The 27,847-nt window shown below is 42.8% G+C and overlaps 1 long non-coding RNA gene across 1 annotated transcript; it reads right to left on the bottom strand.

The window, feature by feature from the left end:
• Window positions 1-482: 482 nt before the first annotated feature.
• Window positions 483-27,531, bottom strand: LOC309530939. Its single transcript, XR_014218975.1, has 3 exons — window positions 27,299-27,531; window positions 1,782-1,808; window positions 483-629 (listed from the first exon to the last, which is right to left on the bottom strand). It is a non-coding gene; the product is annotated as an uncharacterized lncRNA (long non-coding RNA).
• Window positions 27,532-27,847: the final 316 nt, after the last annotated feature.

The following is a 27,847-nucleotide window of genomic DNA, read 5'->3' as shown; positions in this document are numbered from 1 at the left end:
CCTATCCCTGGTCACCACCCACCTCTGAAGGTGGGCCTCAGAGGGTGAGCAGGCAACATTTCCCATGCCCTGGTTGCAGTTGTTTAGAACTTTATACATCAAAGACAGTTCTTTGAATTGTACCCAGAAACAAACTGGAAGCCCGTGGAAGTATTTTAAGACAGGAATAATATGTCCTGAATGACAGATTCATCAACTGCATCAACTTCAGCTGGTACATAATATGGCAGCCAAGGTGTACAAGTCTTCAAAAGCAATTGCAGATACAACACATTGTAATAATCTTACCAGGATATTACTGGAATATGATTAGCTATATCTTGCCTCCTAACCTTGCACCCTGTTTTGCAAGGATAGCTATGCCATCACATGATACCTGCAAATCACAAGAAAGCATATGATCCCTCCTAAACTCCTCTCCTCCTTCACTATGTCCCTGCTCCTTTTCGGCCACTTTCCCCTGCAATTTCCCACCCGCTTAAAGATTTTGCTGTCTGTAGCATCCTGCAGATGCAGGGACATCATTACGTTGATGTGATGTTCTTCTCCACCAGTATCATGTTTTGTGCTGCTGGATCAATCCTGTCCAATATAACTCAAGAACAGTATAATTCCAGGGAAGTTTCACCCTGTGAAAATGCAATAAATACCTCATGCAATTAATTTTACAAGAGGGAAATTAATCTCAAATTTCTTTAAGGGAAAACAGAAAGAGTACATGTAAGCAAATACATTTGCCCGGTCCCTGACAAAGCCAATACAAGGCTTATTAAAATTAATGGTCTATACCACCATTTCTAAATAAGGATGTCAGCCCATGAAATAATATTCTTCAATCCCAGAATATTCTGAACTAGACAGATGTCAGCCAGGCAATCCTACAGAAAAAATTAAATATTTATCATAAAAATGAACTTTAAAGACATGCTGACAAATCCAGCCCACCTTCCTTATGTTTCTGTTCCTCATTAATGTTTATATATGAATATGTAATTCTTGTCCTACTACTGAGGTGAGAATGTTCAAAACAGGAAGCCTGTTTTCAGTGTCATTGCATACTTTTGCTAGAATCCCTTAGGCGGCCAGAATTCAAAGCCATCCATGCACACATGAACGAGACCTCCCACCTGTGTTTATCTGACTACCAACAGGACTTTAACCACAATTCCCTCAAAGACCACTCTAGTGCCTCTCAGGCTGTCTTCAGGCCTGGTCCAGTTTCCTCAGAACTAACAGTGAGCTTAGCCTTGGTCCTTTGGAATTTGTGAGCTTTAACCTTGATACTAGATCCCTGCATAATTTTATTTTTTCATTACGGTTTCAGCTGCTCGCTCCCCTCCCCCCCCCAATGTTTATGGTGCACCAAAGCTTATGGAGCCAAAGCAGCAGCACCTGCCCACAAAAAGGAGATAGCAGGTACATACCCTTCAACACAACACAGCCTAAATCTGGGACACCGAATCCCATGCGACTCATGCAACTCGCACCAGTTCGTGGACCCCCCAAAAAATGCTTTACAGGGAAAGGTCTCAGCCCAAAATGGTTGCCATACTCTCGCAGGGGGAAATGGGATGTCCTGTATTTTCCAGGGCAGTTGAAGGGTATGCAAGCATGCTTAGCTGAACTCTGAGGTTTGCAAAGTCACAAAAATCGGAGGACAAGGGAAGCAATAATCATGCTCCCCCCCAAAAAAGGGGGGGCTAGGAAACAAATATTCATGTACAGTGGATGCCTAATTCACCCATGTCAATTGCCAGTAAAAACAAAACTGTTGGACTCACATAGCAGGCTGTTGTGCAGACTTTTAGCTAGGAGAAATAGGAGAAGGGAGAGAAAGAGATGCACCTAGAGACATGCGATCGAGGAGCCAGGAGCAGGAACCAGGAGAGAAAGTGGGGAAGAGATACATAAGGAAATGTGGGGTGGATGAGGCAGGTGCAGAGATAGTTTACATGAGGGTGCAAAGGAGGGGCAACGAAAGCAGAAACCAAAACTGAGGTGGGGAGAAGCAAAGGGGTGGAAGAAGATGCATTTGGGTGATGGAGATAGGGGCTGTTCCACACAGCAGAAGATGCCAGGCTCAGTTCTCAGTAGGACTGGGATTGACTTCTGTCCAGAACCCTGGAGACCACAGCTGGTCAGCTGTCAAGCATGGCAAGTCCTCCCCCTCCCTTCGGTAACTTCACATATAAGAATTATGGAGCAGCTAGTATAGTCCTTTTATTACAGCATCGTGTTGCAAGCACAATATACAGCTTTTTGCAAGGAGGGCAGTTGCCTACTTCTGATTTCCACAGCAAGAAAGGTGCCAACAGGAAGTTATTCCCCTCCCTCTGCCTCCTTTGTTCTCTTATTCATTCAGACCACCAAGTCCGTTGTGGGGGGGGGGTCCCCCACACTCTCAATTGATGTCTCTCCTAGCTGCCCCCTCCCTTCTGATTCCCTTGTCATTATCTCGTAGCTAGGTAACTCCTCCCTAAGCTGTTCAGCTTCTGTGTCTGTGTCTGCCTCTCTCTCTGCTTCTGAAAACACTGGAGATGGGGGAGGGCAAATATTTATTCCCCAGTCTTCAGATCCAGACCATTCCCTGACATCAGTGTACTGAGCTACATGGAGCAGTGGGTCTGACTTGGGACTTTCTGTGTTCTTCACTGTTTTCACATGTTGTCATCCTCACCAAAACGTCACCCCAGATTCCACAGGTTAAGTAAGCGCTGTTTGACATATCTTTGTATCTTGCTTTTCCACTCAGGAGCTCAAGGTTGTGTGTGTTATCCTCTGCTTCCTCTATCCTGAAAGACCACCTCTTTCCATATGCCCAATCACAATCCTAAAGATTAACCAGAAAATGCATCATTAGAAGCTCTGTAGCGGCCAATTTGTGATTTCTTCACAGGTGCGCCCTGTCCTCCGGATAGGCTGACACTCGGTGCACAACAGTACGTGATGAAACACTCTGTAACAACCGAAAGCTGCAACTGCAAACTTTGCTGGATATATTAAAGGTTTCTTCACAATGAAACTGTGCTCAACCAAAATCAATAACAGGAAGGCAGGGGTGAGGGACGTTGGAGAATAATCAAAGAGTTAAACCCAAAAGTAAATTGGACAACATAAATCCCAGCTCAGATTCAGGAGTGCAGATAGTGTTTGCTCAGAAAAAAAAATCACCATGCTGAAAGATTTCCTGTCAGGTAAATTGGAAAGATCCCCAGAAGACCTATAAGCTTTATTCAAGGAGGTGTCTGTGGAATTTGAAAAAAGTTAAAAAGAAAATAACTATAGCAAGTGTTTGCTTAGTAAGAGTATCCATGAGTTGAAGAAAGGGATGTGGCAACACTGTCTGAATAAATGCAGCAGAAATTGACTCCCGAAGAAAACCCCAAACTGCAGCTGCATTCTTAAGTCCACTGAAATGAATACGATCAAATGTGCTTCACTCTCTGTATTTGATTGTGACTGTATTTGGTAATGTAGAAAGAAATTAGGGCTGCATTCACAAGGCAGTTCATTACGGTTCCCCAACGTTTCCCTAACAATTATGGAACTATAGTGAAATATCACACAAGTTTACAGCTTGTTTCTGTGTTATTTGCTTCCAGAAAAATCAATTTGCAAATAATATGTAAACGAGCATTAAACTTGTGCTGTATTCCACCAAAGTTCCAGAAGTAGTTTTTACATCATGTGAAAGCTCAAATACGATGCAGAACTTAACAGTTTGGGGAAAACTGTGAAAATATGTGTTATTTTACATTAGAGCAAATAATGTACACTATTTTTTTTTGGGTGATGATGATGATGATGATACAAAGCCAGCTGGACTGTTGTGTCAACTGAGACGCCAGGTGGCAGTGTTTCCATTGTGTTTCCATGAGTGAGAAAGCACTTGCAGAGACACATGAGTTCTCTTTGATATAAGAACCCTGTGAGGGATTCCAGAATAATTACAAGAAGGCCTAATTACAACGCTGGAGTGCCAGCAAGAGCTCACACTGCACAGACTGAAGGCTTCCTTTCCCCATTAGAAGCTCTCCATCCCTGATCCTTCCCTTCAGCGCCATTATCTATCCGGAATGCTTTCTTCTTTTTTGCCATTTCAAAGGAGACATTTTTCGACATGGTTTTTAAAAGCATTCCGTTTAATTCCCCCTCTCACACACACAAAAGTAGCGTCACGTATCAAGTACACGGTCACATCCACTCCTCACAGAAAACAGGCAGCAAGCAGAATGGAATAAACTGAAAAGAATAAACAGAACAACTTCTGGAAATTTTCACAAGAAATAAATCGCATAAGTAGACGATCAAACAAACATACAGTGTATTTATCACATACAGTGGTACCTCTGGTTACAGACGCCTCAGGTTACATACACTTCAGGTTACAGACTCCGCTAACCCAGAAGTAGTACCTCAGGTTCAGAACTTTGCTTCAGGATGAGAACAGAAACCGCACGGTGGCGGGAGGCCCCATTAGCTAAAGTGGTACCTCAGGTTAAGAACAGTTTCAGGTTAAGAATAGACCTCCAGAACAAATTAAGTTCTTAACCCGAGGTACCACTGTATTAAAGTTACAAAAACAAGCTAACATGTAGTAAAGGTTCAATTCCTCAAAATGTTTGTATGTGTGTGTGTGTGTGTGTGTGTGTGTGTGTGTGTGTGTGTAGAGAGAGAGATAGAGAGAGAGTGAGAGAGAGAGATAGTGGCACCTTTTCTCTGCCAGCAATTGATGCAGCAGGGCGTGTGGTGGCAGCAGCAGGTATGGGAATGGCAAGAGTGGCAGGAGTGGCATCAGCAGCAAGGCAAGGCAGCACTTCCTGTTTCGCTTCAAGTAGCGAAATGGGTCATGCTGCCCCAGCAGATTGGCCACTGTGAAAACTGAGTGCCAGACGAGATGGGTCTGGATTGAAGTTGAATCCTGACAAGACAGAAGTACTGTTTTTGGGGGACAGGGGGTGGGCTGGTGTGGAGGACTCCCTGGTCCTGAATAGGGTAACTGTGTCCCTGAAGGACCAGGTGTGCAGCCTGGGAGTCATTTTGGACTCACAGCTGTCCATGGAGGCCCAGGTCAATACTGTATCCAGGGCAGCTGTCTACCAACTCCACCTGGTACGCAGGCTGAGACCCTACCTGCCTGCGGATTGTCTCGCCAGAGTGGTGCATGCTCTGGTTATCTCCCGCTTGGACTACTGCAATGAGCTCTACGTGGGGCTACCTTTGAAGGTGACTCGGAAACTACAGCTAATCCAGAATGCGGCAGCTAGACTGGTGACTGGGGGCGGCCGCCGAGACCACATAACACCGGTCTTGAAAGACCTACATTGGCTCCCAGTATGTTTCCAAGCACAATTCAAAGTGCTGGTGTTGACCTTTAAAGCCCTAAATGGCTTTGGCCCGGTATACCTGAAGGAGCGTCTCCACCCCCATGGTTCTGCCCGGACGCTGAGGTCCAGCGCCGAGGGCCTTCTGGCGGTTCCCTCGTTGCGAGAAGCAAAGCTACAGGGAACCAGGCAGAGGTCCTTTTCGGTAGTGGCGCCCGCCCTGTGGAACGCCCTCCCATCAGATGTCAAAATGATAAACAACTACCTGACATTCAGAAGACATCTTAAGACAGCCCTATTCAGGGAAGTTTTTAATGTATGATATTTTAGTGTTTTTTGGTTTCTATGGAAGCCGCCCAGAGTGGCTGGGGAAACCCAGCCAGATGGGCGGGGTACAAATAAATTATTATTATTATTATTATTATTATTATTATTATTATTATTATTATTTGGCCTGAACCAGCAGGGCTTGTCTTATGTACTTACGTTCTTAGTATTCACTCCTGCATTTGAAAATAAACGAATAAATAGCATGAGTAATCTTTGAGAATCACATGTGAAAAAGTTTCCAAACTTAGATGTAACTGTTATCCATGCTACTAACATTCCAGTTTTACCATCTAAACCAGGAGTAAAGGTAAAGGTAAAGGGACCCCTGACCATTAGGTCCAGGGGTAGTATATACCTACTGCCCATTAATGCATCTTTCTTGATGGTGAAATTTCCTTACTGCCCACCAGTGCTTGAGGGAAGGAGGATTCAGCTTGTGCCGTAGAACCCCCTGCCGCCCACCTAGAATCCTGAAACGCCCACTAGTGGGCGGTAGGGACCAGGTTGACAACCCCTGATCTAAACTATAAATTTCCCATATGGGGTTATCTTCTTGCTCATTAAAAGGAAAGAGAAAAGGCCATGTGATTCCATTGTGCCCATGTCTCAGTCACATAGAACCAAACACATGAGCAGCTTCTTAATGGTGGGTGGACTAATGTGTGGAGATCAGAGGCAGAGCGAGCAGGATACTCAACACTAGGAGCAGGGCTAGGAATGTGGCCCCATTCCTCAGTAATCTCTCCTTTCATAAAAGTAAGAGGCTCTTGTTATCTAAAGCATCTACCTTTTTTATACAAAGTTTAGAGTGAAAAGTTGACAACTCTTAATGCAGCTCTGTTATAAAACTTTTCCTCCACTCAATAAAATCTACTTTTATTTTTCACAAGATGAAACTCATTCACTTTATCCAAAATCCCAGTATTAGAACTTGAAGAGGATGGATCAAATCTTTTCCCTCCAACTTGTATCAAACAATATTGCTCCTTCGCTTCTAAGGATTAGGATTGTATGTGGCAAAAATATTTATCTGGTTGTTCATAAGAGCATTTGATATGCTCTTATCTTGAGACCAGCTTTTCAATCCTCTTGAAGTTTCTCACCAATATATCCACAGATACGACAGCAGAGTTCGCCTAAACCAAATGTAACAAAACCTGAATTAAATCAAAGGCTGTTTTCATTCCATTAAGCCAATCAAAGGGAGGCCTTTGCTTCAATATACATTTTGGTGTGTTATTTAAAATATTTATATGCCTTATTGGTGCCAAATGGTGTGGCTTAGCAAAAATGTCATTAAAATAACCATCATAAAGGGGGAAACGGTAGCTCTGTAAGAACAGTTCAGTGGTAGACTCAATTACCTAGAGGGGTGGTGCGTTCTTCCTTGTTGCAGTTTTTCAAGCAGAGGGTGATCAGTCATCTTCTGGGTATGCTATACCTTTGAATTTCTTCTATTAAGTAGGTGTTGAAATGGATGACCTGTAAGCCCCTTCCAAATCATACAAACCTATGCTACAAGCCCTTGTAAGGTGACATTGACAAAGAAGGATTCTGCCCTTCCATTGTCTCAAAGATGGAGCTGGATCAGATAGGAGCATCTTTATCCACACACAAAAAGTTGTAGCTGGTTACCAAAGGCCTTCAAATATCACCAGATGGTCCTACATGCAGGAGACACCTCACTACCCATAAAAGTTCTGCTGGGAGGATTTTTGATATGTTTAGTGGGAGAGGTCAAACACAGAGAATTCTCCTTTGTAAGGAGTATCAATGTGGAGTGTCCCACCTGCAGACGTACTGTGGGGTGTTTCAATTAAGACGTATTCATCGAATCTGCAAAGAAATAGCTATATTGTGGTTGGAGCTGGAACTTGGATCTGCAACACTATCAATTACTGCCCTGGCATTCCTCGCTTCTTTGCAATATTCTCAGCCCCCCCCCCCTTTTTTTTTTGCAGGCTACCCTCAGGTTGATATTAAGATGCAAACCGAATCAGATTTCACTCCCATCACTGCACACAACTCAAGACACCCCTGGCACACTCTCTGTTTGACTCAAACTTTACAGTACATTTAGTGAACAACAGCTGAAAAGATGGAATATGAAGCCATCGTTCTCTTTTTTTCACATCCCAGATTGACAGCAATCCCACCAGGATTCCCTCTAGTACTACAGTTTGAAATCTTATGGCCAAAATCTTATGGTAAATGTCAAGGTTTTGAAATGTCAGCATTGCATTCTTGTTCTTATTTTCCTCCAAGTCTGTTTGCCACTGCCTTGCCTTTCACCCACACCTTAGTTTAAATCTATATGCCTCTATACAATCTGCATGCACACAGTAACCTTAATTTGCACGTAAATGAGATGTAATTACATCTGTTCTATTTGTTCTTCTGAAATAATTTTAGAAATGCATTTTAACCTTGGTTTTTGCTTCATCGAATTCGGTAAATTAGCAGCTGTTTATCTTTGCTTTTTAACTCACTGTATATCTCATTAACTTTATTGCTCCTTGCTGAATTCTTCCACAATTGCTCTGTAATTCTAGTTCTGAGCTATGAAAAATTGGATGTAATAGTACTGAATGCCATTTAAGTCACCAGAGCAATTGAGAACAGGATTTGCATTTCCACATCCATAGATGTTAAATATTCCTCTTTTCATTCAACTCACACGTTGTACATTTTATTTCATAGACATTTAATGACCTTTCCCTCCCTATCTCCTGTCTGTCAAAGATCATGAAATTCCATTGAGACTGACACAATGGTAAGATGGAAAAGAGAATGTATGGGGATAATGTATAAAAGAAGAATTCATAACTCATTTCTCCTCCAAGGCCTTCGCTGCCATTGATGCCTGGTTGTTTTTTAATATCTATTTAAAACATTTTTGGTCTGACTTTGTAGATGCTGGATTTATTGCTGTACAGAGCAACATGCACACCCCTTATACCAGGCAGAGGGGGCAGGCATTTGAATGAGCAGAGGTATTCCTCTGTTCAGCTCTCCCAGCTAAGCCAGCTGCCTGCCGTCCACTGATCATGTGGGTGATTGTGAGGCAGTGAAAATCCTCCAAATGAGGCATTCTGAGGGCAGGGAGGAAGCATGGCTGAGCCAAGATGCACTGGATCCTAAGACAGTCTCACTGCCAACTACATAGCACCATCAGACCCAATTTGGGTTGGGCCACTGGGCTCAGCCTGGACCTGTCGCAGAAATGAACCTGGATTGGGTCCAATAATCCTGTTCCCCACCTACCTTCCACCATGGGCATTATGAGCAGCAGGGTTGCTCCACACAGCTTTGCTGGCAGGTGTGTGTGTATGTAGGATTATACCCTCGTTTCCCACTAAATTATATGTAGACTAGACTCACTGAAATTAATGGGTCTAGGATAGTCATATCCATTCATTTCAGAGTATCTACTCTAAGTATGACTAATATTGGCTACATCTCCGGCAAATGAATTTTTCATGAATTTTGATTTTGAGAAATACATTTGCAGCGGTTTCTAAACATATATGAGAATGAGAGGTCTAAAATGAAAATGAAAAACCTACATATAAAAAGCAATTTTATGGGGGGAGAGGATTAGGCTGAAGCTATTTGTATTTTGTATTTGTATTTAAAATATTTATATACCACTTTTCTATAAGATATATATACAGTGCTTTTTCTGGGGGGATGCAGGGGGATGCATACCCCTAAACATTTTGTAAATCTAAGTTTGGCCTCATTGGGGGGCAGTATTTCAATATGAGTAGGAAAATGAGAGTACCCCTAAACATTATTTGGGGGGGAAGCACTGTGTGTGTGTGTGTGTGTGTGTGTGTGTGTGTGTGTACACACACACACAGAAAGAGAGAGAGAGAGAGAGAGAGAGAGAGTGGTTTAAAACTTCAGGATAAATTGACCCTAGTTCACACATAAGCTATTGTCTTTTGTGTTCTGATTTGGGAGAATAGATAAGGAGGCATGAATGTAATTATTTGTGCATTTGGGGTGCAATGAAGGGACTTGCACCAATTTCATGAAGACTTAAGGAGTTACTATGAAAATTACTTAATGGCCAAGTAATATATCAATCACCTGGGAAAGTGCCAAAGGGTTCAGAGTTCATAAAAGCCAGAACATGTGACAAGGGCATCTGCTGCAGTTGTCTTCCTCTTCCAGTTTGCTTAGGAATTGATCCCAACACACAACGGCTTTTTATGATCATCAGGCACTTCCCATGAGTCAGTGGGATGACATTTCCCCCCTGCAGTTCTTCAGCTCTTATTCAGAGTCTTTCCTTGCCAAGGAATGCTCAAAGCAGTGCTTTTCCAGTGATCATTCCACAACTATTATCTCAGCCCAGGGCCATCTTCTTCTTCTTCGTTAACTTTCAGGATCGAAATAACAGACTAGAGAGATTCCTGCGATAATGCTGCATAAATCCAAACAGAGCACCTAGCAAAGGGAAAAAGCAGTAAAAGCAGATAGTTTGAACATATGGAACTGTATAATTCCAAGTCAGGCTATTGGTCCATCAAGCAGTAGTAGCCAAATGCTGTCTACTTTGTCAGGGAAACAGTTCTGCAGTGTTTTAAGGCTTGATCATCCTGGTCCTTTAACTGGAAGTGCGCTGGATTGAAACTGGGCCCTTCTACATTCCAAGCATGTGCTCTGCCACTGAATTAAGGACATGAGAAGAATCCCGGTGGATCAGACCAGAAGCCTATCTCCTCCAGCATCCTGTTTCTTACAGTGGCCAAAAAGATGACTACAGACCCTTCAAGTGTCCTTCTTTTCCAGGGACATCCCTGATTTAGAGGATCTGTCCTGGTTTCTGATTTGATCCCAGAATGTCCCAGTTTTCCTTAGAATGTCCCTATAAACAACTACCTGACATTCAGAAGACATCTTAAGGCGGCCCTGTTCAGGGAAGTTTTTAACGTGTGATATTTTACTGTATTTTTGGTTTTTATGGAAGCCGCCCAGAGTGGCTGGGGAGGCCCAGCCAGATGGGCGGGGTATAAATAATAAATTATTGTTATTATTATTTTCATTGGAGAAATGTTGGAGGGTATGGAGTTATCTGACCCCCGAGCCATCTGAAGGCAGTCCTGTACAGAGAAGGTTTTTTCAATGTTTAATGTTTTATTATTATTTTTTATATAAGTTGAAAGCTGCCCTGAGTGGCTGGGGCAACCCAATAAGATGTGTGGGGTATAAATTATCATTATGGAATGGGACATCCCTATTTTCATCAGAGAAATGTTTGGAGGGTATGTGCCTATCAGTCATTTCTACCAATAGTAAAAGAAGTCACTTTATTGGGACCGGATAGCCAAATGAAGAAACAGACACAGAGGTTGGGTTGAACTAAGGTCACTTTATTAAGAATATATTTATTATAAAAGAAGGAAGGAAGGAAGGAAGGAAGGAAGACAACAAAATCCACAGCAGTGACCAGAGGAGAAATAACCACTGGGAAGACCATAGAGAGAAGAAACGCCATGGTGTATCTGAAGCAGCACAACCAGACGCCTTTGCCTGCCCCAGCTGCAACAAAACATGTCTCTCCCGCATTGGTCTAACAGCTTTACTTCACCCCCCCCCCAATGGTGCACTCCTTCATTGTCTCCTAAGACAGATGCATGCCAACAATAACAACAATCACAGTCATCATCATCATCATCATCATCATCATCAAACCATTAATACAATTCAGTATAAACTCACGGTAGTTCAAAATATCAGAAATGCTGGCTGCTGAGCACTATCATTCATACTTGCCCTCCAAACCAGAATTGGATATTGCATTCAAACTAGACCCTTAATTTGGTATTACCTATCAATTGCACTTATATACTTTTCATAACTTATGGAGCTGTTCTCTTGTTCTGTGGTGGGTAGCAGACCTAGGTTCTTCCAGTGCCTGAACAGGGCCCTCCATATGTACAGTCACATAACCAGCCCAAGACATTTTGTTTCCTGAGGTGAAGGTCTAGATGCATTCCCTATTCCATGTACAGAAGCTGACTGGCCTAACAAGTTGGATGCTGGCAATGTCCCCACTGTGGAAGGATGTGTGGATCCAGAATTGGACTCCACAATCACTTACAGACTCATTGTTAAAACCGTGTTTATGGAAGACAATCTTACTCGGCTATGAGTGATCACCAAAGAAGAAGAAGATTACCTTCCATCTAAGGATAGCTTAGAAGGTGAAGGGAAAGCTGCATGCCACACATTGGTCTCTTTCCAACCCCCCAGCATTTGCTGCCTGAAGCAGCCCCCTTCCTCTTCCAGAAAATGCGCAGAGATTGGAAGCGGAGCCTGATGCTTCTGTGATGCTCCTCCTCTTGGCATGCAATTGTTGAACACATGGGAAAGAGTGGTAGCCAATGAATGGAAAGGCATTTCATCTTCTCCGGAATAAAGAAAAGCTGTCATCTCGAGAAGGTATTTATAGTTTAATCAATTTGTGGTGCCATTTCCATTTAAAGTTGCACATATCCAGCCACTCAATAGTGTTCCTCTCTGCAGAAAAGTGAATTTCTCATATTGACAAATTAAGACTGCCAAGTGGGCAGGTACAGATTGCTGAAGAAAATAGAGCTGTGTCTATAGCAGTGACTGATTATCTGCTGAAGAACTGCATGCTTTCTGCTGGAAGTAATAACAGAAATAATTTGATTAGACTCTTATTTTAAATGTTGAGGATTCGGGGGGGGGGCTTAAAGGCTATAAGTTATTGCCTGCGGCTGATAGAAAAGACATTCATCCTGGATCTCCTGGGTGTGGAATGAGTTGCAATTTGAAGAGAAAGAGAAATCCATTGCAAGTGCTCGCTATTTTAAGTTCCCCAGATTTCCATGACAAATGAAGCAATTATTATATGTCAAGGATGCAAACAGTAATTCGTCAACATTTCAGCTTATTAATTCTAACATTTGCCAGTCTGTGTAACATATTTATCACATTTTATTGCTTGCTGATGAAAAATCAAGCTTTGTTCTCTCAATTATCTTTGTACCGCAGCCAGGGGTGGAGGAAGGGGGGCGGGCCGCCCCGGGTGTCATCACTGAGGGGGGTGACATTTGGCGGGCCGTCCGCCCGCGACTCCCAAGCCTACTCTGAGCCTTCCCCCTGTGTTTTGACAGCTCGGGGGAGGCTTGGGAGTCGCAGGCATGTGGCACACCGTTGCCCCCCACTCCCAGGCTGCTTCCGGGGGGGGGTGAGCCTCCCCTGAGCTGTCAAAAGGAAGAGGGAAGGGAGGAAGGCTGCTGGCAAAGCAGTGCGACCCCCCACACACACACACGCCCAGGAAGCAGCCCTCCAAGGGCAGCTTGCTCCACTCCCCACCCACCATGGCCATCTCACCCCCATGGGACACTCGCCCTGCCCCCATGGCCCCACCTCTAGGTGCACAGTATGTGTGCCACTCTGGGTGATGGAGCAGCTAGCTCCACCTCTGACCGCAGCATCAGTGAAAAAGCATCTGAACAGTTTGTTCCAGAACCCAGCCAGGTCCATAGAGCTAAAACTGTAGCCCAACTGTTGCTTGGCATTCTTATTTGAGCAAGGAGTATTGGTGGCACTCTGGAGAGGACACAATAGAGTTTTTGGAGAATATTTGTGTGCTGAGAACAGTTCTAAACCCTGAAGTCTCTTTGAGCTCCCTCCAAGCTCATGCCTCGGACACTAGTCTCAATTATTGGCTTTGTATCCATTTTAGGAAATCTACACAGTTGATTGATTCATTTTTTTTTTTACAGATGGAGATTTTTTGAGATTTTTTATGTGGAAAGATAAACGAGAAAGCTAAAGCATGCATCAGGCAAAGAACTGAGGAGGCGTGTTTTTCAATAGTTAAAAGCCTCTTCCTTCTTCATCATGTTCCCTGGTATGCTTGGGTTTCTGTATTTATTTTATTTATAAAAATGTTTGTATACCACTATTCATTGAAAAGATCATAGTGGTTTACAACAACATACAAAAATTCCCCCACCCCCCAAAAAATGCCAGAGATCTACTGTTACAGGTTAATGTACAGGTTATGCTTAATTGCCTGCATAAACTTGGTGGAATAGAAAAGTTTTTAGCAAACCAGTTTTCAAAGACTAAAACAAAAGGAACCCGTGAATCTTTATTGGTAGAGCATTCCTTGGGCAGTGGCAGACTTGGGTATTAAGACACTGTGGGCAAAGCTAACATTTTGTGTCCGTCCCCCCCCCCCCCGCCGCCGCCTTTGCGCTGCCTTCCCAAACCCAGCTAAGCAAGGCACCAGGCTGTGGGAAGAAGCTGTCAGGCTTCTGTCAGTGTCCCAGAGCCCTCCCACCTCCTTTCCAAAGCTGAGAAAAGGCACTGCTAGTCACAGGGGACAACTGAGTTTCTAGTGACAGAGACATATCCAGGAAAAACCCCAAGCTACCTGCCTGCTCCTTCAGAGGGAGGGAGACCCAATCCCAAGTTATCGGGTAACTTGCCTACTATCCCTGTTTGGATAATTGGAAATACTATCAGATGAATAAGGAGTTAAACTTACTTAGCCTTCCTAAATTTTGAAAATATGTTTATGCTGTAATTCTCTGCCAGAAGCATAAATGGAGACTTGAGCTAACTGGGCTCCATTGGAAAGGGCTGTCAAGAATCTCTATGTTGTGTGTTGTTCTGTTAAAAGAAGTTTGGTAATAAAGAGGAGAGCTCAGATGATCTTGAAGTGTGTTTGGGATGGATGCAAAGTTTTGTATGTTTTGTTTGCATTATACTGCATGCTATACTCCATGCTGTTTGGGGTCTGTTACTCCAGATGTATTTTATAATGGTTCTTTTACCATATAAGTAAATCCAATATGATATTACTCCATCAGCAGGGAGGTTTATCACATTGAAATGGTTTTGTTTCCTACAGGATGAATTTGGAATATGGCCTGGACCCTGCAATCATATGGCACCTAGGATGGCTAATTGGGCTCTGAAACTGCTTGGGGTCAGGATATCTCACTAAGTGCCTCCCCCTTTATAAAACTTCTCAAGACTTAATCGGTGTCAAAGGCTCTCTATTCCACTACCATTAGAGATTCAGCTGGTGAATGGACACACGCTGCTTTTTCACCAAAACTTTGGAATGCCATTCTTATTTAGATCCATCAGGTTCCATTTTTTCCTACGAGTTCAGGTGAACTCTGATAACTTATTAGTATAGTTGGGCTTTTTATGCCTAATAATTTGCTGATCATGGGATGCGGGAGCCTAGGACTTGCCAATCAGAAGGTCAGCAGTTCAAATCCCCGTGACGGGGTGAGCTCCCGTTGCTCGGTCCCAGCTCCTGCCAACCTAGCAGGTTGAAAGCACGTCAAAGTGCAAGTAGATAAATAGGTGCCGCTACATGACCCAGAAGCTGTATGCCGGCTCCCTCAGCCAGTAAAGCAAGATGAGCGCCACAACCCCAGAATCGGCCACAACTGGACCTAATGGTCAGGGGTCCCATTACCTTTACCTTTAATTTGCTGATCCTGCTCTTTTTACTGGTTTTTATGTTTGTTAGGTTTTTATTTATTTTAGTGAGCACTTGTCTGTGTTTTCTGTTCTTTTCTGGGCATACAGTTTTAATGAAAAAGTAAAATATAAGTTGAAACAACAACAACAACAGTCTTTGATATGATCTTGCATGGAAATACAGTCAAGAAGACCTTTCTACTTTGCAACCTTCAGAGAAGGGCCAGTCAAGGGCAGGATGCCATAGGGCAGTTTGTGGCTTTGCTCTCTCTGTTTTACTTAGCCAGTTGTTGAAAATACTGAGGATGATTCATGTATTTTGTATAACCAAGATGTTGGAAGGAATTGGTGGCTCAGCTGACATTTACAGAAGAGGTGCAGGTGGGTTCAAGGGCAGAAGCCATCATTATATAAGGCAACTCTTGTTTACAGGGAATACAATATCAATACGCCACAATACAATATCAAATGCCACAAGAACGACCTAGGAAAGAAAATAATCCGGGCAAACACTCCACCAAGGGTTTAGATAGAAACTGGCTTAGCTGAACAATGCCATCTAGTGTTGAATGTATGGCATGGAATATAAATAGAATTGATGGTGTTTATCTTGGGGGTTTTATTTTTCCTGTCTGATACTGTGTAAGATAAATTAGATACATTAAACCAAAACTATACTGGTACCAAAAGAAAAAAGAAAAACCAATATAAATTGCAGGATATACACTGGGAAAAAACATTGTCTAATAAAATCTAAATTGTAATATAACAAACTATTCTTGGTGGCAACTTAATTATCCATAATATGGGTACTTAATAATATGGGTGACTGTTTAGCTTGCCACATTTAAATGTCCTTGTTCTCAAGTACTTCCTTACTTCCTTACTTAATTTTCTAGCAGTGATATGGGTAGTGGCATCCTGTTCTGTCAGCTAAAAGCAATGCTATATTTCTACAAAAAGGGGTGCCAGAACTCACCATGAAAAACTCCTTTGTTCTCTTATACTGGCAATGGCACCCACCTGAGAGGCTCTGGAACTGAGTTCCAGCTGGAAAAAAAAAAACCCTGGCTAAAAGTAACAAGAAATGTATAGTATGGTAATAAAATAATACTAACATCCCACCCTCCCTCCTGAAGGAGCTCAGAGCAGCTAACAACAATCATACAGCTAAAATCAGCATGAAAATAACAATTAAAACACACCAAAAAACCAATAAGATAGTGCATAGTGTGCACAGAACATTCAGACATTCAAGGTCCCACTATGTGCCAGTGGCCCAGACAACACTGTCATCTAAAGGAAACAAAGCATGGTGGATAACCAGATCTTCTTTGAGAGGGAATTCCAAAACCAGGGTGCTGCCACCAAGAAGGCTCTGCCCTGTACCACCCTTGGGGGCCGGTGCACCCTTGGGGTCATTGAGAAAACCATTAAAAGGTAAAGGACCCCTGGACGGTTAAGTCCAGTCAAAGGTGACTATGGGCTGCGGCCCTCATCTCGCTTTCAGGCCAAGAGAGCCGGCGTTTGTCCACAGATAACTTTCCAGGTCATGTGGCCAGCATGACTAAACCGCTTCTGGCGCAACAGGACATCGTGATGGAAACCAGAGGGTATGGAAATGCCATTTACCTTCCTGCTGCATCAGTACCTGTTTATCTACTTGCACTGGTGTGCTTTCAAACTGCTAGTTTGGCAGGAGCTGGGACAGAACAACAGGAGCTCACTGTCATGTGGATTTGAACCGCTGACCTTCTAATTAGCATGTCCAAGAGGCTCAGTGGTTTAGACCACAGTGCCACCCGCATCCTAGTCCTAGCCACAAATCTTAGAAGCTGAGATGGTATATAACTTTTTTTCCTTTGAACTTCTACTGCCTAATGTCCTTTCATCACCACATTTTAGTGGTTAGATTTTACAATAGAAATGATGATGCCCACAAGATCATAACTATGCCAATATACCGGTAAGCCATGTTATATTTCCTGGAGGGTATCCATATAAAGGACAGATGTGCAAGTGCCATTATTGAATGACAACATCTAGAAAAGAAAAGAACAGAAGAGCCAAATGTAACACAGAGGTGAATTACTGAAGTGACAGGAAAAGATGTCAAGTGAAGGTAGTCTTCTGCCAAGTCGGAAGAGAATTTTGTATTGTATTATATAATCTCCCATCTTAAGTCGTACTCCCTCACACCTTCTATTTCGCCTTCTACAGAATAATATCTTTCAGCACTAGATGGCACTACAATGCACTGTATTCAAGATGTGTGGGGGTAGGGAAAACAGCTCCATACAAAATGAAAACATACATACCGTATTTTTTGCACCGTAACACTCACTTTTTTCCTCCTAGAAAGTAAGGGGAAATGTCTGTGTGTGTTATGGCGCGAATGCCTGCGGGTGGCGGGGGGGATCTGCTGCAGTCATGAGCAGAGGATCCATGGTTCCCCTTCCTTCCCTCCTCCGTGGTTACAAAGCATGGATCCACATGGATCCTCAGAATTTTTGAATTGGGCTACTCCAAACTCAGTCAGATCACATGTCTGTGGCCACAGCATGAACCACAAAAATCATATATCCACTATTTCGTTTAGAATATTTTTTTTTCTTGTTTTCCTTCTCTAAAAACTACGTGCGTGTTATGGTCTGGTGCGTGCTATAGAGCAAAAAATACGGTAATTCTGAAGGGGGCTTATGGGCTAAGAGCAAAATTGCAACAACAAGAACAGACAACAATTATTATACAGTGGTACCTCGGGTTACAGACGTTTCAGGTTACAGACTCCCCTAACCCAGAAATAGTACCTCAGGTTATTATTAATTATTATTGTTGTTGTTGTTGTTGTTGTTGTTGTTGTTGTTGTTGTTGTTGTTATTGTTGTTATTATTATTATCTCCAAACATTCATTTTGTTTTCAGCAGTATCTCCTCAACCGTGGATGCCTCATTTCTGCACCACCAGAGAAGCACAGCCCTACACTTTATGGTTTACCACATGGATGTCATTCAGAACAGTCTTTGTGTGGTATCCGTATCATACACACATGGTAACATATATGCCACTTTCCACATGATACTTCTGCCTAGTTTGCCAGCATCAGTCTCTGAAAAGGACTGTAACACAATATAATATGAAATGGCACCGCCAGACAAGAAGAGGGGGCTTCTCTGGCAAACTGCTCCTCAGCTTTTCAGTGAAGAAACACAAGCCTCTTTTCTTACTCTCTCTTCAATCGCTTAGCAAGATCTCCATTCCAGAAATTCCTCCAGCTTAGTCCCAGCATACCTTCGAAGTCAAACTTTCCCCCAGATCCTTTCAAAGGTCATTTGTTTGCTCAATGGAAGATTAAAACAAAAATAAATCCCTTCAGAAGACGAAGGGTGTGCTTATGTAAGGTAATCCAGCAGACACAGAGTAAATTGCATTCTCCTGGACGGGATCCATACTTTGAATACCAAACACTGGACATGGCCCACTGCCCAGGTGTAGAACTACTGCCAGTTACTAAGCAGGACATTGATATTCACCGTGTTATTTTTAAGATTTGCCTGCCACAGTGCATTTGAGTTTGAAACGATCAAGGATGCGGGTTGCACGAGAGAGTCACCTCGTCTCCTGCTACACATGGGGCCCAGCAACTTTAGAAATGAGGGGCTGTGAGGTTTAAGACAGATGTCCATCTCTGGCGAAGAAAAAATTGGGAAGATGGCGTCAAAGATGTTGGTTTCAAAGTATTGGAGGGTATGCAGGCAGCCAGTTCCATTGGGACTCCCTGTCAGGCCAGTCAGCTGGTTACCAAGTAGCCCCACTTGCCGCAGAATAATTGGGCGCATGCGCTAAGCTCCCAATTGTTCCTCTATACCTTTAACTGGCCCACACCTGACTTCACACATGTTGGTGGAAGTGGTTTGAGGGAAATGGTTTCATGATCCAAATTCATACTGCTGCCAGGTCTAATTAGGCACATGTGCTGGAAGTTGCCCAATACAGAAATTACAGTCTATGGCAAAACTATGTTAGGTACAAGTTTGCCATTTATGTTCACAATGTTTTAAGAAATAAAAAAATTGTCCAGTAGCACCTTAGAGACCGACTATGTTTGTTCTTGGTATAAGCTTTCGTGTGCATGCACACTTCTTCAGAGACACTGAAACAGAAGTCACCAGACCCTTCTCTAAGGTGCTACTGGACATTTTTTTTATTTTTTATGTATCGACTGCGTCAGACCAGCACGGCTACCTACCTGAATGTTTTAAGAGTTCTCCAAGTGATAGCCTCTCACCTGTAGCAAACAGGGAATGTAAGCTGCTGAACAGTCCATGGAATTGACTCCTGTTGTGTCTGAGCCTCATGTTTTTCAAATTAATCTCTCATTAAGCTGGTAATTAGCTTGTGTTTTGCCTTACCCACTACCCTGGGGCAATTTGCATGGCAACCAGTCATGTACTGATTGTGCAGTCATGGAATCAAAGATAACTAGCTGCCCCCCCTTTTCAAAAGCTTGTTTGCTTTTGCTACATTGTTTTGCCACATTATTTAATGCATCATTTAAAGGTTGTAAAACAAGAAAATCCATACTAAAAGCTAACCTCAGAATGTGTCAAATGTTATCAATAAACTTTCCCACAACACTCCTACATACTGAAAAATGTGCAAAACTAGCCTTACGACAGGTTGCATTCAAGCAAGATCCTTTGATATATTCATTTTGAAACGATTTATAGAGAGTAATTCATAAATGGAAATTAGTAAATAAAGAAATAATAATATAATACATATTTCAATTCTGTTCATTTTGTCCATCACTGTCTGGCACTAATCCTTTGGTATTTTCTGTACATTTTCTTAACCCTCTAGACTTGTTTGTTTGCTTTAAATAATGCAGATTTAATCCAAGTGAAGCTGTCTACAATGGGTGTTATTCTACAAAATTTTACTCAGACCAGACCCATTGAAATTAATGGACCTAGCTTGGTCAAGTTCATTAATTCTAATGGGTCTATGCTGTGTAAAACCTAATTCAATACCACTTTATATACTCATACCTACCCCAATATATTTAGTATGATGTGAAGAAAAGGAGAAGAGGAAACCTTGAGTTGGAATTATAGCAAATATTCATGAATACAAACTATGGATTATGTTGCAAACCATGTTGCAGTCAACCCTACCTATTGGCTAAAAACCATGTTGAATTTTGTTCATTTGCAAACAGTGTATCAAACTGGGTACACCTTTAGGCACTGAAGCTTAAGAGTAAATGAATCCAATGCACTTTTGTTTTTCAGGAAATGAGAACAGCTGTTAAATCCCCCATCGACTTTAGAGCCAACAGCCAAGCGAAGGAATGTACAGTATATCCCTAGAAATAAGATCACTGCTTACCAGTATTCCACGATGCACCCAGCATTGTAAGCAATATTATTTGTCCACCCCTGCAAAATAAAAATCCCGGGACAGCTTTGTTGCTGCATTTGGTTTTGCTGACTTGCTGTTAATCTGTTCCAAATCCATAAATATTACTCAAGCACTGAAGAGTCTGTTCCTTTAGGATGGTTCCAAGGACCCAAGCGAAACACAGTGGCTTTTGAGGTTAAAATAAAAGGGGTGTGTGTCTGTTTTCCCCCACTCAGTCTGTGAAACTATACTCCATTTCACTTGCAGTTATAGGTATCTGGATTTCCATTAAGAGAGTCAACTATCTAATGGTTGCAGCATTGTTTCCTGAGGCCCATTCCTAAACTGGGTTATCACCACAGACTGATCAAAAAACCTGAGCACGTTTTAAAAATAATTATCCAAATAAACAGCACTCTTATTTAGAACCTCAGATTCATAACCCTGTTAAATATGCCACTAGCCTCTTGACTCCAGAAGCCCCCATATTGACCTGGCAGAATGTGAAAAAAAGAAGTGTAGCACACACAGCAAAACTTTGCTGACCTCGATTTAAATGGATGATGAGGTACTCACATCAGGTATGCACACCAGGCTGGGAGCTCCGGAAGACTCAAATGCCATTTTTAAAAGCTGCCTAACCTCTAACCTAATTGAGTCATTGAATACACTTTGTAATTTGATTCATTCTAGAGCCCTCATGGAAGCCTAAAAGCACCGCCACTCCCGGTCCGTTATTAGGATAATGTAACAATCATACTCTCCAACATTTCTCCAATAAAAATAGGGACAACCTATTCCAGAAGAAGAAGAAGAAGAAGAAGAAGAAGAAGAAGAAGAAGAAGAAGAAGAAGAAAATACCCTACCCATCTGACTGGGTTGCCCCAGCCACTCTGGGCAGCTTCCAATACATGTATTAAAATAATAAAACATTGAAAATTTTTTTTTAAAAAAAGCTTCCCTATACAGGGCTGCCTTCAGATATCTTCTAAAGATTCTATAGTTACTTATCTCCTTGACTCAGGGGGTCACATAACTCCATACCCTCCAATATTTGTCTGATGACAATAGGGGCACCTTAAGGGAAAGTGGGACATTCTGGGATCAAATCAGAAACCGGAAAGGCTTCTGTAAATCCTGGAATATAAGGAAACCTGAAGGGTCTGATTATGCTAAGGTTGTCCACCAGATATCTGCACATAGGGCTGGACTTACCGTATTTTTTGCTCTATAAGACTCACTTTTTCTCTCCTAAAAAGTAAGGGGAAATGTGTGTGTGTCTTATGGAGCGAATGCAGGCTGTGCAGCTATCCCAGAAGCCAGAACAGCAAGAGGGATTGCTGCTTTCACTGCGCAGCGATCCCCCTTGCTGTTCTGGCTTCTGAGATTCAGACTATTTTTTTTCTTGTTTTCCTCCTCCAAAAACTAGGTGCATATTATGGTCTGGTGCGTCTTACAGAGCAGAAAATACGGTACATTCCACACACCCTTGTACTCACTACTTGTGGCAAGGAACAAGAATCCCAGTGCCCTGCCCGCTTGGACGCCCTGCCCTGCAGTACTCTAGAAAATTTCAGAAAAGGGAAACCAAAATGGCCAAGGGGCTGAAGCAACTCCCCTAGGAGGTATGGTTTCAACATTTGAGGCTTTTGAGTTTAGGAAAATGGCAAGTGGGGGGGGGACATGACAAAGATGTATGAAATAATGCAATGGCATGAATAAAGTGGAAGATTTCCTCACTCTCTCAGTATAGTAGAACCCAATGTCATCCAGCAGAGGCCCAGGGCTGAGCAGTACAGGAATGGGGTGGGGTGTTACATGTAAAAACCCACGCAGCAGCAGAGAGGCATCATCATGATTAAACTGTGATTTAAGACAAACTGTGGCTTGTCGTGTCAGTACAAATCTGAAGCCAAATCTAGTTTGTAACATGCACACCAATAGTTCAGCATGAGAAATAGTAGAGTCAGCTGCCATGTGATGAAATGGCCACAGGGAGCAGAGCTAAGAAAACCGGTAAGGTGAACACAGAAGAACAATTCACCGGCATCTTAAAACTGCAATATAAAGTACAGTGGTACCTCAAGTTAAGTACTTAATTCGTTCCGGAGGTCCGTACTTAACTTGAAACTGTTCTTAACCTGAAGCACCACTTTAGCTAATGGGGCCTCCTGTTGCCGCTGCGCCACCGGAGCCCAATTTCTGTTCTTATCCTGAAGCAAAGTTCTTAACCTGAAGCACTATTTCTAGGTTAGCGGAGTGTGTAACCTGAAGCGTATGTAACCTGAAGCCGTATGTAACCCGAGGTACCACTGTATAGCATCATTTTTTGTCAAGAGCAGAGTAGAAACCTGCAAGTGGGTGACTAAATGGATTGATGGATCTGAGGACACTGTCTGGTACAGTTTGGATTCAAATCCCGATATTCTATCATCGATCTACTTCACACCCTTCCAAAAGTGGGGAAGCTTTACTCACCTTGCAGTGATGGATAAGTTATGAATGTGTTTACTTCAAGAAAGAAAAGGCAAGAGTCTGAATATGGAAAACATTTCCAGTGAAGCATTACATATATCTGTCTGTGTTCAGCCTTGGTCACTTCACATCCATGACTGTCACCTGCAAGCTCCAATTAAATTCCATGCAGCTGTTCACAATATTCCTAGCTTCCTCCAAAAAACAATGACTTTTTTATAACACCCCTCTAGTGGGAAGCAGCCAGATAAAAAATAACTCAAGCTGAAGTTTGATACTAGTCACGACAAATCATAGTTGCACACACACATAAAGCAAAGTGTGCGACTGCTACTGTCCCACAAACCTAGACCCAAGAAGAACTTTGTAACTCTTATATGTCACTGACACAGAACACCTTCACGGTAAGGTAGGAAAGGATATCTGCCCATACCAGCTCTCACTGTGACAGCATTCCCATTCTGGGAGGTGATGCTTTTTTCATGCACCTTTTCCATTCCACCTCTGCAGAACAAACAAGCCACAGTCTGACCTCTGGCTTTGTTTCTACCACATTCGGCTTTTCTTGGGGGGCTTTTGACCCTTCTCCGCTCCTTCCCCAATACTCTTGCTCTTTTCCTAGCAATCCTTGCATTGAACCATGGTGTGTTAACCATGGAAGGAAGAAATGTCCCACTCTCAAGGCCAAAAGGCGGACCTTTCAGAAGCCTATTTATTTTTTGAATTTCTATCTTCCTTCAAGAATCTGAAAATGGTTTGTGGAGGCAGTGTTTTGTGTGTTTTTTGCAGTAAGACAATGTCATGCCTTCATATTGTTTCGGTATTCTATGTGTAACCCCCCCCCATCATCTCTGAGTAGTACCCAGTGTGGGTCAGAGAACCACCATTTTAATTCCTCACAATGGCCCTGACACAGATTCTTTCCAAGGCATTGTGAAATCTTAAAATGGAAGCTTCCAGACTTAAAATGGAAGCTTCCAGATTAAAAGAATGCTAATGCCTGCTGCAGATGCTGCTGTTACCCTCAGGTAAATCCACCACCACTGGGAGGGAGCTCATTGATGTAGGATGGGCCTTGTAGCAAGACCTTCCCTGCCTCCACTTTATCAGTTCTGTAAACTAACTGTATACTTTCAGCCAACAATGGAATCCAATTAAAGATTTTTAAGGCTTGCTGATTGTTTTTCTTGTTAGCTGGCTTGGACCCAGATTCGGAGTAATGATTGGTAATTCAGCATTCTTGTTCAGTGGCTAAAATAAATATGGGAGCAGTTGTATTTGGCTGTAATGAGCTGATCTTCTGTACCTTCGCCTTGGAACCTGCATTTGAATAAAGGATATGCTCTTTAAAAGTGAGAGGCATTTTCCCATGTTATTCATCCGTATAACTTCTCTCATTTTTGCATGTGCTAAAAGAAATTACATGAAAAATCTATTTTGCACTCGCACAACAACTCAAGTTTGATGTTACAGGGTGTCTGAAAGACAGTGAAAATGAGAAACTAAGATTGATCAAATTGACAACAGCCTTCTCATTAATATGCAAGTACAGTATTCATTTAATGGGCGCTCACAGATTTATTTTTCAAGGCAGTATCCCAGCTGCTTTGTATTGTATTTCCTTTTCTTATCGTCCCCTCCCAAAAAAGTTCTGTGTGTTCTCTGAAGCAATCAGCAAAATTTCAATATTTTTAACAGTCCCATCATTACAGTCAAGCACAGAGATACATGAGTATTTACCAATCCTGTAAGAAGCCATGGTCTTTTTCAAAAATCATTAGAGGAAAGAAAAATTACAGCACTTAAGGTTTCAAAGGCAGAAAATTAGCAGCTTGTAAAATGGACCCTGCTATTGGACACCTCCTCATATCAAAGAGGTCGAGATAACAGAAATATCTTAATGGCCCTCCCGTATCAAGCATATTCTCAAGAGGGGAAACATCTTTCTTGTATCACTCACGTCTGTCTGTCTTGTTATTATCCTGTCCAATCAATACTGAAGATAAATAGCATTTAATGAAGAAAAACAACCAATACAATCCTAGGCACTTTGTCTGCCGCTAAAACTGGGTTCTTTTCCCGTACAGAAATGCAAAATTAAATTATGATAGAAGCTTGGTTATGTTCCTCTGTTGTTTCTGGATAGGTTTGAGTGTATTCTTTGCTCTCCTGTGATCAGGCTTGGTCACAGGTTGCTCAATGTCAGCCAGTGTCATGCACATGCAGCCCCAGACATCTGAGGGCATCAGAGACCTGCTACTGCTCAGTCTTGTCTCTCTAAGTAGTTGGACGCAGACACTTCAAGGGTCACAGAATCAGTCAGCAAGCCAAAGTCTCATTGCTAAATCCTTGACACTCAGAAGAAGCAAATTTAAAGTTGCACCTCAACACCAAACCTAAGGAAGTCACCTCCATCAAGATCAGTCAGACATGTCTCCTGTTAATAGGGCTCTGATCTTACATTGGGGTGATGTAATGCAAGCTGCTTCCATTACTTCAAGCTCCTACTGTAAAGTGTTTGACAGTGGTAAATTAGAAGCATTGACCAAGCTGCATTTTTCTTAGTTGTAGAGGATGGCCTCAGTCAACTTAATTTTCACTCAGGTGTTGCTCTTCTGCTTCTCAGAAGCAAGTCCAAGAACTGTAGTTCAGCCAGGTGCTAGACATTTGCTCTCCGAAAACAGACTTTCTATTGTTCTTCAGTCTCCTTGCCGTTGCTTCTGTCACATAATCAACACCGCAGGAATTCAAACACTTACCATAGTGAAGAAAATACCTGAGATTTATGACTCTGTAACTTTCCCCCCTTACTTCTTCATATTATACCATGGCATATATTGCATTCATGCCGCCTGGCTCCTCATGACATTACGCAACATCGCACGGGCAATGTCCAGACATCATATGATGTCGTGTCAGGGCCCCCTCAATGTCATGAATTGTCAGGACAAAGAGGAAGAGGATTGGTGTGGCAGGAAGTACTCACAGGGTGATGGAGGATGGCAAGGAGGTGGGGGTCAATGCCCAGGAACCAGAGCAGCAGGACCCATCACTAGAGCCAGAGGGGGCCCTGTCTCCATGAACACGGTGGGCACTGAGGCATAGGGAGCAGTGGGAGGTAAGCTCTAGGAAGCTGAGGTAGGCAAGGGACCGCAGCCCAGATCCTTAGCTGGCCAGGTGGGGCTTGCTAGCTCTGAGAGGGGGTTGTGAGTCCTCAGCTGGAAAAGGCTCAGAACAGGTGAGGGTCACATGCCTCGTCAAGCCCAGATGTCGCAATCGGTATGCCTCGGCCCAGTATACTTGAAGGAGCATCTCCACCCCCCAACATTCTGCCCGGACACTGAGGTCCAGCTCCAAGGGCCTTCTGGCAGTTTTCTCACTGCGAGAAGTGAAGCTACAGAGAACCAGGCAGTGGGTCTTCTCAGTAATGGCATCCACCCTGTGGAACGCCCTCCCATCAGATGTCAAGGAAATAAACAACTATCTGACTTTCAGAAGACACCTGAAAGCAGCCCTGTTTAGGGAAGTCTTTAATGTTTGATCTTTTATCATGTTTTTAATGTTCCGTTGGGAGCAGCCCAGAGTGGCTGTGGAAACCCAGCCAGATGGGCGGGATATAACAACAACAACAACAACAACAATAACAACAACAACAATTTTTTCTTATATGCAAAGTACAAAAAGGAAGCAGAGCAGAGATGCTGTTTCTGATCACCTTCCCACAGTGGTTGGACCACAGCTTGGATGGTCCTGAGATCTCATTGGGACTGTGCTTGTGCGGGGCTGACCTCCGGGTGCCCTGACCCCCAGGTAATTAATTAATTTATTATTATTATTATTATTATTATTATTATTATTATTATTATTACCCCACCCATCTGGCTGGGTTTCCCCAGCTGCAGAGGTGGAAACCTGGCCTGGCTAGACTTTGGACTCATTGGCTTGCCAGATTATGCACTAGCATTTGCCATGGGATTTGCGCACCCTGCCAGGTCTTGCCGCCAGGTACCCCATGATTCAGGACAATCAGCTTGAGAAGATGGCACCTCTGCCATTATCCTGACCATGGATTATTAGTACTTTGCCCTTGAGCTAGGGAACTAGTTGAGCTCATTCCTCCAACCTACCTTATCAACCAGCGGTAATGTTAACCTTGTTACACGTATGATCAGGTTCATCTTACAGGCAGTGGAAAAGTAATTAATTTAACAACTGTTTTGAGAGCAACTCTGCCTGGCATTCGTTCAAGATCAGATTAAAATGAGCCCACATACCTTAAAGATGATCCCGCAGCAGATATGCCAAGGGCAGCATTGATTGCATCTGGCCTTCTCGGCTCCTCTGGATGAGAAGAACTCAATATGACTACATTCAGCAGGGGCTGCCTTCACCCAAGAGGTTTCTCTCTCTTCCGGCACTATAAACAAACAACTTCAGCAGATCAGATATACGAAAGGGTCGTGAATGTTTGATGGACGGATCTTCTGAGAGTTAAGACAGGCTTCCTGGAAGGATTTCACTTCAGCAGAACACAAAATCAGAGTTTATCGCAGGGAGATATCGTTCCCAGAAATGCCAGCGTACAGCGTGGCCATTCTAGGAATTGAATCAGAGAACACAGCTCTAGCCAAGCTGTGAGGTTAAAAAAGAAACAAAGAAGGAAAGACCTGGATTTAAAGGCTAAACTGAAAACGACAAAAAGAATTGCCAATTGCTATAGTTGAAGTTAGGGAAGAACTGTAAATATTCTCCACATCTCCTGTCCCAAGCATATAGTATGCTTGTTTGGGCTGCAATTCTGAGGTGTGTATCTGGTTATACAA

This window comes from Podarcis vaucheri, assembly GCF_965113315.1.
Source record: "Podarcis vaucheri genome assembly, chromosome: 4".
NCBI classification, from domain to species: Eukaryota; Metazoa; Chordata; class Lepidosauria; order Squamata; family Lacertidae; genus Podarcis; species Podarcis vaucheri.
Note: the sequence above shows the minus strand (reverse complement) of the source record. Positions and strands in the feature narration are given on the sequence as shown.